This window comes from Crinia signifera, chromosome 19 (genome assembly GCF_055691185.1).
Source record: "Crinia signifera chromosome 19, ASM5569118v1, whole genome shotgun sequence".
Lineage (NCBI taxonomy): Eukaryota > Metazoa > Chordata > Amphibia > Anura > Myobatrachidae > Crinia > Crinia signifera.
Window position 1 is genome coordinate 5,124,032 of NC_139226.1, and position 14,847 is coordinate 5,138,878.

General features: G+C 47.0%; 1 protein-coding gene across 2 annotated transcripts in view; it reads left to right on the plus strand.

The window, feature by feature from the left end:
- The first annotated feature begins 1,793 nt into the window (after positions 1-1,793).
- Positions 1,794-14,847, plus strand: part of ARHGEF10L (Rho guanine nucleotide exchange factor 10 like) — a 112,843-nt gene continuing 99,789 nt past the window's right edge. The window contains exon 1 of one of the 2 annotated variants that reach the window (XM_083161879.1): positions 1,794-1,969. The gene's annotated coding sequence lies outside the window, so the exon portion shown is untranslated. The remainder of the gene's footprint in view (positions 1,970-14,847) is intronic. The other variant, XM_083161881.1, reaches the window with a different exon arrangement.

The window sequence follows — 14,847 nt, forward strand, 5'->3', positions numbered from 1 at the left end:
CACAGTATCACTGCTCTTCCCTTCTATACCGGACCTTATTCCATGTACATGTGATAATCCTGTATGTAAGGATCACTGCACAGTATCACTTCTCTTCCCTTCTATACCGGAACTTATTCCATGTATATGTGATTATCCTTTATGTAAGGATCGCTGCACAGTATCACTTCTCTTCCATTCTATATTAGAACTTATTCCATGTCTATGTGATCATCCTGTATGAAAGGATTGATGCACAGTATTACTTCTCATCCATTCTATACCTGACCTTATTCCATATTTATGTGGTTATTCTATATGTAAGGATAACTGTGCAATAACATTCCTCTTGTCCTGTGTACTGGATATTGTTCTCAGTATCTATGTTATACATGTAGTGATACACAGTACCACTTGCCCTCTAAACTGAATGTTATTCTACGTATATGTGATTATTCTGTATGTAAGGATTACTGCACAGTACCACTTATCTTGCCCTGTATTCTGGTAGTTATTCTCAGTATCTGTGTATCAGGCATATTAGGATCACTGCACAGTACCACTTATCTTACCCTGTATTCTGGTAGTTATTCTCAGTATCTGTGTATTTGGCATATGAGGATCACCGCACAGTACCACTTATCTCACCCTGTATTCTGGTAGTTATTCTCAGTATCTGTGTATTTGGCATATGAGGATCACCGCACAGTACCACTTATCTTACCCTGTATTCTGGTAGTTATTCTCAGTATCTGTGTATTTGGCATATGAGCATTGCCGCACAGTACCACTTATCTTACCCTGTATTCTGGTTGTTATTCTCAGTATCTGTGTATTTGGCATATGAGGATCACTGCACAGTACCACTTATCTTACCCTGTATTCTGGTAGTTATTCTCAGTATCTGTGTATTTGGCATATGAGGATCACTGCACAGTACCACTTATCTTACCCTGTATTCTGGTAGTTATTCTCAGTATCTGTGTATTTTGCCTATGAGGAGCGCCGCACAGTACCGCTTATCTTTCCACGCATCTTAGATGAGACGCACATTCTCAGATAGGAGGTTATTCTAGTTCCATCGCTCTCCTGGGCGTTTGCACAGGGGGGTGCATTAGATCTGCAAGCGCTTTAGAAATCATTCGATGGTCCAATTACTGTGTGAGGGGGGGGCGGAGCTGGCTGAGGGTGTGTGTTGCTGGGTGTGGTGTTTTATAACGCAGGGCAGGGGGGTGGTGTGTATAACGCTGGGTCCTGGACGCCAGGTGTGTGCAGTTGTGTGTATGTGTATAACGCTAGGCGGGGGGGCTGTCAATCTTATATGTACAGGTGGTATGTAAGTGGGCGCTGCAGATCCCTTGTGGCACCATATAAATAATATAATATCAATAATTAGAACAGTAATAATAAGAACAGTAATAATAATATGTTCTTGTTTTGCTTATATGTGTAGCTGCTAAGTAAGTGGGCGCTGCAGATCCGTTGTGGCGCCATATAAATAATATAATAACAATAATACCAGTAATAATAATAATAATAATATGTTCTTGTTTTGCTTATATCTATAGGTGGTATGTAAGTGGGCGCTGCAGATCCCTTGTGGCGCCATATAAAGGATAATAATGAATGATGTGCAGGTCACACAGGTGGCGCCTGGTACAGGTCCCATTGCCTCTGTGTGTTACTGGGCACAGATGCTGGTTCCCACCAGAGAAGGGGCGTGGCCTGCCTGGGAATATGGGGGATGGCAGGGATTGGCTAGCCTGGGTATAGGGGGGACGGCAGCAGCAGCAGCAGCAGCAGCAGCAGTGCCCGGGGATTGGCTGGCCTGCAGGCTGGGAATAGAAGGGGACGGGCCCGGGCAGGCACCGGTGTGTCCTGGCTGCTGCATGGGGCTGTGTGTGACACCAGCAGGTGCGGAGCAGGAGACGCTGCTGGATACATTGTATCTCCGCCGGCTCGGCCGCCGCCGCCGCTGCTGCTGTATAAGGTGGGTGCCTCCGTCTGTCCCAGTCACCAGCCCCCTCCCAGTGAGAAGGGTCCCCGCACACAATGGCCGGGCACAGACCCCCCACTGCACAGCATTGTGCTGCTCACACCCTTTGTCTGCGCTGCCCGCATAGGATGAGGAATCCAGTGTGAGAGCTGCTGGAGGTCCCCCTGCCTGGGCTAGTGATGGTCCCCATGTCAGAGCTGGTGGTCCCACTGTCTGGGCTGGTGGTCCCCCTGTCTGGGCTAGTGATGGTCCCCATGTCAGAGCTGGTGGTCCCACTGTCTGGGCTGGTGGTCCAGTTGCCTGGGCTAGTGATGGTCCCTATGTCTGGGCTGGTGCTCCCCCTGTCTGGGCTTGTGGTCCCCCTGTCTGGACTAATAGTCCCCCTGTCTGGGCTGGTGGTCCCCCTGTCTTGGCTGGTGGTCCCCCTGTCTGGGCTGGTGGTCCCCATGTCTTGGCTGGTGCTCCCCCTGTCTGGGCTGGTGGTCCCCCTCTCTGGGCTGGTGGTCCCCATGTCTTGGCTGGTTGTCCCAATGTCTTGGCTGGTGGTCCCAATGTCTGGGCTGGTGATAGTCCCATACCAGTGTATGGGGGACTGTACTGTAATACAGAGGTACGTGTGCTGGGCTGTAGAGCGATACAGAGGTACGTGTGCTGGGCTGTAGTGCGATGTGGAGGTACGTGTGCTGGGCTGTAGTGTAATACAGAGGTACGTGTGCTGGGCTGTAGTGCGATGCGGAGGTACGTGTGCTGGACTCTAGTGCGATGCGGAGGTACGTGTGCTGGGCTCTAGTGCGATACGAAGGTACGTGTGCTGGGCTGTAGTGCGATGTGGAGGTACATGTGCTGGGCTGTAGTGCGATGCGGAGGTACGTGTGCTGGGCTGTAGTGCGATGTGGAGGTACGTGTGCTGGGCTCTAGTGCGAAGCGGAGGTACGTGTGCTGGGCTCTAGTGCGATACGAAGGTACGTGTGCTGGGCTGTAGTGCGATGCGGAGGTACGTGTGCTGGGCTCTAGTGCGATACGGAGGTACGTGTGCTGGGCTGTAGTGCGATACGGAGGTACGTGTGCTGGGCTGTAGTGGGATACGGAGGTACGTGTGCTGGGCTGTAGTGCGATACGGAGGTACGTGTGCTGGGCTGTAGTGCGATATGGAGGTACGTGTGCTGGGCTGTAGTGCGATACGGAGGTACGTGTGCTGGGCTGTAGTGTGATACGGAGGTACGTGTGCTGGGCTGTAGTGTTAAACGGAGGTACGTGTGCTGGGCTGTAGTGTGATACGGAGGTACGTGTGCTGGGCTGTAGTGTAATACAGAGGTACGTGTGCTGGGCTGTAGTGTAATACAGAGGTACGTGTGCTGGGCTGTAGTGCGATACAGAGGTACGTGTGCTGGGCTGTAGTGCGATAAAGAGGTACGTGTGCTGGGCTGTAGTGCGATACAGAGGTACGTGTGCTGGGCTGTAGTGTGATACAGAGGTACGTGTGCTGGGCTGTAGTGTGATACAGAGGTACGTGTGCTGGGCTGTAGACAGAGGTACGTGTGCTGGGCTGTAGTGTAATACAGAGGTACGTGTGCTGGGCTGTAGTGCGATACAGAGGTACGTGTGCTGGGCTGTAGTGTAATACAGAGGTACGTGTGCTGGGCTGTAGTGTGATACAGAGGTACGTGTGCTGGGCTGTAGTGTAATACAGAGGTACGTGTGCTGGGCTGTAGTGTAATACAGAGGTACGGGTGCTGGGCTGTAGTGTGATACATAGGTACGTGTGCTGGGCTGTAGTGTGATACAGAGGTACGTGTGCTGGGCTGTAGTGTGATACAGAGGTACGTACGCTGGGCTGTAGTGTGATACAGAGGTACGTGTGCTGGGCTGTAGTGTGATACAGAGGTACGTACGCTGGGCTGTAGTGTGATACAGAGGTACGTACGCTGGGCTGTAGTGTGATACAGAGGTACGTACGCTGGGCTGTAGTGTGATACAGAGGTACGTACGCTGGGCTGTAGTGTGATACAGAGGTACGTGCGCTGGGCTGTAGTGTGATACAGAGGTACGTGCGCTGGGCTGTGGTGTGATACAGAGGTACGTGTGCTGGGCTGTGGTGTGATACAGAGGTACGTGCGCTGGGCTGTGGTGTGATACAGAGGTACGTGTGCTGGGCTGTAGTGTGATACAGAGGTACGTGCGCTGGGCTGTAGTGTGATACAGAGGTACGTGTGCTGGGCTGTAGTGTGATACAGAGGTACGTGCGCTGGGCTGTGGTGTGATACAGAGGTACGTGCGCTGGGCTGTGGTGTGATACAGAGGTACGTGCGCTGGGCTGTAGTGTGATACAGAGGTACGTGCGCTGGGCTGTAGTGTGATACAGAGGTACGTGCGCTGGGCTGTAGTGTGATACAGAGGTACGTGCGCTGGGCTGTAGTGTGATACAGAGGTACGTGCGCTGGGCTGTAGTGTGATACAGAGGTACGTGCGCTGGGCTGTAGTGTGATACAGAGGTACGTGCGCTGGGCTGTAGTGTGATACAGAGGTACGTGCGCTGGGCTGTAGTGTGATACAGAGGTACGTGCGCTGGGCTGTAGTGTGATACAGAGGTACGTGCGCTGGGCTGTGGTGTGATACAGAGGTACGTGCGCTGGGCTGTAGTGTGATACAGAGGTACGTGCGCTGGGCTGTAGTGTGATACAGAGGTACGTGCGCTGGGCTGTAGTGTGATACAGAGGTACGTGCGCTGGGCTGTAGTGTGATACAGAGGTACGTGCGCTGGGCTGTAGTGTGATACAGAGGTACGTGCGCTGGGCTGTAGTGTGATACAGAGGTACGTGCGCTGGGCTGTAGTGTGATACAGAGGTACGTACGCTGGGCTGTAGTGTGATACAGAGGTACGTGCGCTGGGCTGTAGTGTGATACAGAGGTACGTGTGCTGGGCTGTAGTGTGATACAGAGGTACGTGCGCTGGGCTGTAGTGTGATACAGAGGTACGTGCGCTGGGCTGTAGTGTGATACAGAGGTACGTGTGCTGGGCTGTAGTGTGATACAGAGGTACGTGCGCTGGGCTGTAGTGTGATACAGAGGTACGTGTGCTGGGCTGTAGTGTGATACAGAGGTACGTGCGCTGGGCTGTAGTGTGATACAGAGGTACGTGCGCTGGGCTGTAGTGTGATACAGAGGTACGTGCGCTGGGCTGTAGTGTGATACAGAGGTACGTGTGCTGGGCTGTAGTGTGATACAGAGGTACGTGCGCTGGGCTGTAGTGTGATACAGAGGTACGTGTGCTGGGCTGTAGTGTGATACAGAGGTACGTGTGCTGGGCTGTAGTGTGATACAGAGGTACGTGTGCTGGGCTGTAGTGTGATACAGAGGTACGTGTGCTGGGCTGTGGTGTGATACAGAGGTACGTGCGCTGGGCTGTAGTGTGATACAGAGGTACGTGCGCTGGGCTGTAGTGTGATACAGAGGTACGTGTGCTGGGCTGTAGTGTGATACAGAGGTACGTGCGCTGGGCTGTAGTGTGATACAGAGGTACGTACGCTGGGCTGTAGTGTGATACAGAGGTACGTGTGCTGGGCTGTAGTGTGATACAGAGGTACGTGTGCTGGGCTGTAGTGTGATACAGAGGTACGTGCGCTGGGCTGTAGTGTGATACAGAGGTACGTGTGCTGGGCTGTAGTGTGATACAGAGGTACGTGTGCTGGGCTGTAGTGTGATACAGAGGTACGTGTGCTGGGCTGTAGTGTGATACAGAGGTACGTCATCTTATGGCAGCGCCCGCTGTCTGTGCCTCCTTGTGGCGGGCAGGCTGACAGAAGGGGCAGAGTAAGTTCCGGTTGATAGGTTGACGCGTTATATAACGACAGTCAGTAGGTCAACATGGTGAAAAGGTCAACATGCACTAGGTTGACATTTACAAAATATTGACACAAGCAAAAGGTCGACATGGAAACTGTTCACACATAAAAAGGTTGACACGCCTTTTTTTTTCTTTCACAGAAATTTTTCATACTGTACTATCCATGTGGACTCACGTCAAACCTTTCATGTCAACCATTTCCATGTCGACCTTTTTCTTGTGTTGGCCTTTTCACTGTCAACCATTCATGGTCGACCTCCTCTCTGCCGACTAATACACCACAGCCAAGTTGCGGTACTAATGATGGCACAATAGTGAGTGGTGCGGCCTTGTACACGAGGACAGAGAGCCAGCAATGTCAGCGCTGCGTCATCAGCATCAGCCCCATTGCAGTAATCCCCTGTACAGCAGGCCAGGAGATGGATTGTAAGCTCCGCTGGTGCAATGCCCACCGCCCATTGGCTTCTCTTACATTATATCCACCACAGATTCCTAGGGGGTGGATCCTAAATGCGTGGCTGGGGTGCGGAGTTGGGCGTTGAAGGTCTGGTGGCCGGACCCCACATCAAGCACAGTTATTGGTCACATTGTGCTTGACGTGGGGTCCGGCTGCATGATGAACTGGCGGGTATGCGCATCATCATTCGCCGTTCTTCGCAAACGCACTGAAAGATATTTTGACCAATTTTGTTTATTAGCTTTAAGCTGGTACCGTATTACTGGTTATAGAAGCCTCAGCTTCAGGCTGGTACCGTATTACTGGTTATAGAAGCCTCAGCTTCAGGCTGGTACCGTATTACTTGTTATAGAAGCCTTAGCTTCAGGCTGGTACCGTATTACTGGTTATAGAAGCCTTAGCTTCAGGCTGGTACCGTATCACTGGTCATAGAAGCCTTAGCTTCAGGCTGGTACCGTATTACTGGTTATAGAAGCCTTAGCTTCAGGCTGGTACCGTATTACTGGTTATAGAAGCCTTAGCTTCAGGCTGGTACCGTATTACTGGTTATAGAAGCCTTAGCTACAGGCTGGTACCGTATTACTGGTTATAGAAGCCTTAGCTTCAGGCTGGTACCGTATTACTGGTTATAGAAGCCTTAGCTACAGGCTGGTACCGTATTACTGGTTATAGAAGGGTACCGTATTACTGGTTATAGAAGCCTTAGCTTCAGGCTGGTACCGTATTACTGGTTATAGAAGCCTTAGCTTCAGGCTGGTACCGTATTACTGGTTATAGAAGCCTTAGCTTCAGGCTGGTACCGTATTACTGGTTATAGAAGCCTTAGCTTCAGGCTGGTACCGTATTACTGGTTATAGAAGCCTTAGCTTCAGGCTGGTACCGTATTACTGGTTATAGAAGCCTTAGCTTCAGGCTGGTACCGTATTACTGGTTATAGAAGCCTTAGCTTCAGGCTGGTACCGTATTACTGGTTATAGAAGCCTTAGCTTCAGGCTGGTACCGTATTACTGGTTATAGAAGCCTTAGCTTCAGGCTGGTACCGTATTACTGGTTATAGAAGCCTTAGCTTCAGGCTGGTACCGTATTACTGGTTAAAGAAGCCTTAGCTTCAGGCTGGTACCGTATCACTGGTTATAGAAGCCTTAGTTTCAGGCTGGTACCGTATTACTGGTTATAGAAGCCTTAGCTACAGGCTGGTACCGTATCACTGGTTATAGAAGCCTTAGCTTCAGGCTGGTACCGTATTACTGGTTATAGAAGCCTGAGCTTCAGGCTGGTACCGTATCACTGGTCATAGAAGCCTTAGCTTCAGGCTGGTACCGTATCACTGGTCATAGAAGCCTTAGCTTCAGGCTGGTACCGTATCACTGGTTATAGAAGCCTTAGCTACAGGCTGGTACCGTATCTCTGGTCATAGAAACCTTAGCTACAGGCTGGTACCGTATCACTGGTCATAGAAACCTTAGCTTCAGGCTGGTACCGTATTACTGGTTATAGAAGCCTTAGCTTCAGGCTGGTACCGTATCACTGGTCATAGAAGCCTTAGCTTCAGGCTGGTACCGTATCACTGGTCATAGAAGCCTTAGCTTCAGGCTGGTACCGTATCACTGGTCATAGAAGCCTTAGCTTCAGGCTGGTACCGTATCACTGGTTATAGAAGCCTTAGCTTCAGGCTGGTACCGTATCACTGGTTATAGAAGCCTTAGCTTCAGGCTGGTACCGTATCACTGGTTATAGAAGCCTTAGCTTCAGGCTGGTACCGTATCACTGGTCATAGAAGCCTGAGCTTCAGGCTGGTACCGTATCACTGGTCATAGAAGCCTTAGCTTCAGGCTGGTACCGTATCACTGATCATAGAAGCCTTAGCTTCAGGCTGGTACCGTATCACTGGTCATAGAAGCCTTAGCTTCAGGCTGGTACCGTATTACTGGTCATAGAAGCCTTAGCTTCAGGCTGGTACCGTATCACTGGTCATAGAAGCCTTAGCTTCAGGCTGGTACCGTATTACTGGTTATAGAAGCCTTTGCTACAGGATGGTACCGTATTACTAGTTATAGAAGCCTTCGCTTCAGGCTGGTACCGTATTACTGGTTATAGAAGCCTTAGCTACAGGCTGGTACCGTATTACTGGTCATAGAAACCTTAGCTACAGGCTGGTACCGTATTACTGGTCATAGAAGCCTTAGCTTCAGACTGGTACCGTATTACTGGTCATAGAAGCCTTAGCTTCAGGCTGGTACCGTATCACTGGTCATAGAAGCCTTAGCTTCAGGCTGGTACCGTATCACTGGTTATAGAAGCCTTAGCTTCAGGCTGGTACCGTATTACTGGTTATAGAAGCCTTAGCTTCAGACTGGTACCGTATCACTGGTTATAGAAGCCTTAGCTTCAGGCTGGTACCGTATCACTGGTCATAGAAGCCTTCGCATCAGGCTGGTACCGTATCACTGGTTATAGAAGCCTTCGCTTCAGGCTGGTACCGTATCACTGGTCATAGAAGCCTTCGCTTCAGGCTGGTACTGTATCACTGGTTATAGAAGCCTTCGCTTCAGGCTGGTACCGTATCACTGGTTATAGAAGCCTTAGCTTCAGGCTGGTACCGTATCACTGGTTATAGAAGCCTTAGCTTCAGGCTGGTACCGTATCACTGGTTATAGAAGCCTTAGCTTCAGGCTGGTACCGTATCACTGGTTATAGAAGCCTTAGCTTCAGGCTGGTACCGTATCACTGGTTATAGAAGCCTTAGCTTCAGGCTGGTACCGTATCACTGGTTATAGAAGCCTTAGCTTCAGGCTGGTACCGTATTACTGGTTATAGAAGCCTTAGCTTCAGGCTGGTACCGTATCACTGGTTATAGAAGCCTTAGCTTCAGGCTGGTACCGTATCACTGGTTATAGAAGCCTTAGCTTCAGGCTGGTACCGTATTACTGGTTATAGAAGCCTTAGCTACAGGCTGGTACCGTATCACTGGTTATAGAAGCCTTAGCTTCAGGCTGGTACCGTATTACTGGTTATAGAAGCCTTAGCTTCAGGCTGGTACCGTATCACTGGTCATAGAAGCCTTAGCTTCAGGCTGGTACCGTATCACTGGTCATAGAAGCCTTAGCTTCAGGCTGGTACCGTATCACTGGTCATAGAAGCCTTAGCTTCAGGCTGGTACCGTATCACTGGTCATAGAAGCCTTCGCTTCAGGCTGGTACCGTATCACTGGTCATAGAAGCCTTAGCTTCAGGCTGGTACCGTATCACTGGTCATAGAAGCCTTCGCTTCAGGCTGGTACCGTATCACTGGTCATAGAAGCCTTCGCTTCAGGCTGGTACCGTATCACTGGTTATAGAAGCCTTCGCTTCAGGCTGGTACCGTATCACTGGTTATAGAAGCCTTCGCTTCAGGCTGGTACCGTATCACTGGTTATAGAAGCCTTAGCTTCAGGCTGGTACCGTATCACTGGTTATAGAAGCCTTAGCTTCAGGCTGGTACCGTATTACTGGTTATAGAAGCCTTAGCTTCAGGCGGGTACCTTATTACTGGTTATAGAAGCCTGAGCTTCAGGCGGGTACCGTATTACTGGTTATAGAAGCCTGAGCTTCAGGCTGGTACCGTATTACTGGTTATAGAAGACTGAGCTTCAGGCTGGTACCGTATTACTGGTTATAGAAGCCTGAGCTTCAGGCTGGTACCGTATTACTGGTTATAGAAGCCTTAGCTTCAGGCTGGTACCGTATTACTGGTTATAGAAGCCTTAGCTTCAGGCTGGTACCGTATTACTGGTTATAGAAGCCTTAGCTTCAGGCTGGTACCGTATTACTGGTTATAGAAGCCTTAGCTACAGGCTGGTACCGTATTACTGGTCATAGAAACCTTAGCTTCAGGCTGGTACCGTATTACTGGTCATAGAAGCCTTAGCTTCAGGCTGGTACCGTATTACTGGTCATAGAAGCCTTAGCTTCAGGCTGGTACCGTATTACTGGTCATAGAAGCCTTAGCTACAGGCTGGTACCGTATTACTGGTTATAGAAGCCTTAGCTTCAGGCTGGTACCGTATTACTGGTTATAGAAGCCTTAGCTTCAGGCTGGTACCGTATTACTTGTTAGAGGAGCCCTAGTTTTAGGCTAGTACCATATTACTGGTATTAGAAGCCCTAGTTTCATGTTAGTACCGTATTACTGGTATTAGTAGTCCTAGTTTCATGTTAGTACCATATTACTGGTTATAGAAGCCCTAGTTTCAGGCTAGTACCATGTTACTTGTTAGAGGAGCCCTAGTTTTAGGCTTCTACCATATTACTGGTATTAGAAGCCCTAGTTTCAGGCTGGTACCGAATTACTGGTTACAGAAGCCTCAGTTTCAGGCTGGTACCGTATTACTGGTTATAGAAGCCTCAGTTTCAGGCTGGTACCGTCTTAATAGTTATAGAAGCCCTAGCTTCAGGCTGGTACTGTATTACTGATATTAGAAGCCCTAGTTTCAGGCTGGTACCGTATTACTGGTTATAGAAGCTCTAGTTTCAGGCTGGTACCGTATTACTGGTTATAGAAGCTCTAGTTTCAGGCTGGTACCGTATTACTGGTTATAGAAGCCTCAGTTTCAGGCTGGTACCGTATTACTGGTATTAGAAGCCCTAGTTTCAGGCTGGTACCGTATTACTGGTATTAGAAGCCCTAGTTTCAGTCTTGTACCGTATTACTGGTATTAGAAGCCCTAGTTTCAGGCTGGTACCGTATTACTGGTTATAGAAGCCTCAGTTTCAGGCTGGTACCGTATTACTGGTTATAGAAGCCCTATTTTCAGGCTGGTACCGTATTTCTGGTTTTAGAAGCTCTAGTTTCAGGCTGGTACCGTATTACTGGTTATAGAAGCTCTAGTTTCAAGCTGGTACTGTATGACTGGTTATAGAAGCCTCAGTTTCAGGCTTGTATCATATTACTGGTATTTGAAGCCCTAGTTTCAGGCTGGTACCGTATTACTGGTTATAGAAGCCTCAGTTTCAGGCTGGTACCATATTACTGGTTATAGAAGCCTCAGTTTCAGGCTGGTGACGTATTACTGGTTATAGAAGCTCTAGTTTCAGGCTGGTACCGTATTACTGGTTATAGAAGCTCTAGTTTCAGGCTGGTACCGTATTACTGGTTATAGAAGCCTCAGTTTCAGGCTGGTACCATATTACTGGTTATAGAAGCCTCAGTTTCAGGCTGGTACCGTATTACTGGTTCTAGAAGCCTCATTTTCAGGCTGGTACCGTATTACTGGTATTAGAATCCCTAGTTTCAGGCTGGTACCGTATTACTGGTATTAGAAGCCCTAGTTTCAGGCTGGTACCGTATTACTGGTATTAGAAGCCCTAGTTTCAGGCTGGTACCGTATTACTGGATATAGAAGCCTCAGTTTCAGGCTGGTACCCTATTACTGGTTATAGAAGCCCTAGTTTCAGGCTGGTACCGTATTACTGGTTATAGAAGCTCTAGTTTCAGGCTGGTACCGTATTACTGGTTATAGAAGCTCTAGTTTCAAGCTGGTACTGTATTACTGGTTATAGAAGCCTCAGTTTCAGGCTTGTACCATATTACTGGTATTTGAAGCCCTAGTTTCAGGCTGGTACCGTATTACTGGTTATAGAAGCCTCAGTTTCAGGCTGGTACCATATTACTGGTTATAGAAGCCTCAGTTTCAGGCTGGTACCGTATTACTGGTTATAGAAGCCTCAGTTTCAGGCTGGTACCGTATTACTGGTATTAGAAGCCCTAGTTTCAGGCTGGTACCATATTACTGGTATTAGAAGCCCTAGTTTCAGGCTGGTACCGTATTACTGATATTAGAAGCCCTAGTTTCAGGCTGGTACCATATTACTGGTTATAGAAGCCTCAGTTTCAGGCTGGTACCGTATTACTGGTTATAGAAGCCCTAGTTTCAGGCTGGTACCGTATTACTGGTTATAGAAGCTCTGGTTTCAGGCTGGTACCGTATTACTGGTTATAGAAGCCTCAGTTTCAGGCTGCTATTGTATTACTGGGTGTCGGGGAGAAAATATACTGTATGCTGTAGACCTTAAAGGTCCATCCACACTGGGTATTTTTGCCCAGCATGTATGCACAGTGATGACTGGGAAAGTCGCTGGGCTGAAAATTGCACACTAAAAGTGCACACCAGCAGATGTATGGCCTGGTGATGTACGCCCCCGCATCATCGCCGCGCCGTACACACTGGGCAACTTTTCAGCTGAAAGCATATGAGCGACGGGGTGGACGGCTTGGCAGAGCGTCCTGCTACCCCTGCGACCATCACTGTATGAGCCTTTAGAAGGGACTGCACAGTGGGAGAAGGGACGATATATGTAACTGTCAGTGAGTGCGATGCTATGTAATACACTGGGGGGGGGGGGCTTAGTACAACCGGTGCTGAGGAGAAAGATGCCGTAGTAACCAATGATGCTGTCGTCAGGGGGAGATGTCCTAAGCTTTGGGGATTGATAAAGTGTCAATAGGTAAAGGAGCAGCCAATCAGTGTGTAACTGCCATGGTATTATAACCCTTTATTTATATGGCGTCACAGGGTTCTGCAGCGCCGAGGTCTCTCCAATCCCACCAGGTGTAACTGATTTCCGCTGCTTACTGAGCCATCCTGAATGAGGCCCTTAGTTTGTGTGTTGTATAGAGACAGATGGAGCATTGCCGATAACTGTACCGAGCATATATATATATATATATAGATGTAGTCTATAGACATATACGTATATATATATATATAGATAGGTGTAGTCTATCGACATATACTGACTATATATATATAGATAGGTGTAGTCTATAGACATATACTGACCCTATATATAGGTGTAGTCTATAGACATATACTGACCCTATATATAGGTGTAGTCTATAGACATATACTGACCATATATATATATATATACATAATACATACACTGACCCTATATATCTATATAGATAGGTGTAGTCTATAGACATATACTGACCCTATATATAGGTGTAGTCTATAGACATATACTGACCCTATATATAGGTGTAGTCTATAGACATATACTGACCATATATATATATACATACATAATACATACACTGACCCTATATATCTATATAGATAGGTGTAGTCTATAGACATACACTGACCCTATATATATATATATATATATATATATATATATATATATAGATAGATAGGCGTAGTCTATAGACATACACTGACCCTATATATATATATATATATATATAGATAGGTGTAGTCTATAGACATATACTGACCCTATATATATACATACATACATAATACATACACTGACCCTAAATATCTATATAGATAGGTGTAGTCTATAGACATACACTGACCATATATATATATAGATAGATAGGTGTAGTCTATAGACATATACTGACTATATATATATATATATAGGTGTAGTCTATATACATATACGGATCATATATATATACATATATATATATAGGTGTAGTCTATATACATATACGGATCATATATATATATATATATATATATATATATATATATATCTGTGTGTGTAGTCTATAGACATATACTGACCCTATATATATATATATATATATATATGTGTGGAGTCTATAGACATTTACTGACCATATATATAGGTGGAGTCTATAGACTTATACTGACCCTATATATAGATATGTGTAGTATATAGACATATACTTACCATATATATAGATAGGTGGAGTCTATAGACATATAATGACCCTATATATATAGATAGGTGGAGTCTATAGACATATACTGACCCTATATACACACACACACACACACACACACACACACACACACACACACACACACACACACACACACACACACACGTGTAGTCTATAGACATATACTCACCCTATATATTAGGTGTAGTCTATAGACATATACTGACTATATATATATATATATATATATATATATATATATAGATAGATAGGTGTAGTCTATAGATATATACTGACCCTATATATATATATACATAGGTGTAGTGTACAGACATATACTGACCCTATATATATATATATATATATATATATATATATATATATAGGTGTAGTCTATAGACATATACTGACCCTATATATATATATATAGGTGTAGTCTTTAGACATATACTGACCCTATGCACACACAGACGTTGGTTCTCTATATAGGACACACTAGTAGAGGTGTCTGGGGGCCTAGTACGTATCTGACAGGTCCCAGCCACAGGACGGGGAGACATTCCTAAATATAGAAAGTTATTCTGTTCCCAGCTGGCGTAGACTATGTCATCTCTATGTATAATGTTACCACTCCCCCCGGCTGAGACTGGAGGGGGCACTGAGCCCGCGTCACCCGCCCCAGGCCCATAGAAAAGGACTGGGGTGCTACCAGTACCGGCTCAGACCCTCCCATATGATATCCCCAACTCTGGTGCAGGTTTTCCTAGAAAATATATTTGTTTAAATAAACAGCGGGTAGATATATGTTATTTACATAATTAGTTTCCATTTTGTGTTTGCTTTGATGTTATGTTACTCATCCAGGGCCTGATTGTGTGCTGGTGTGTGTGTGTG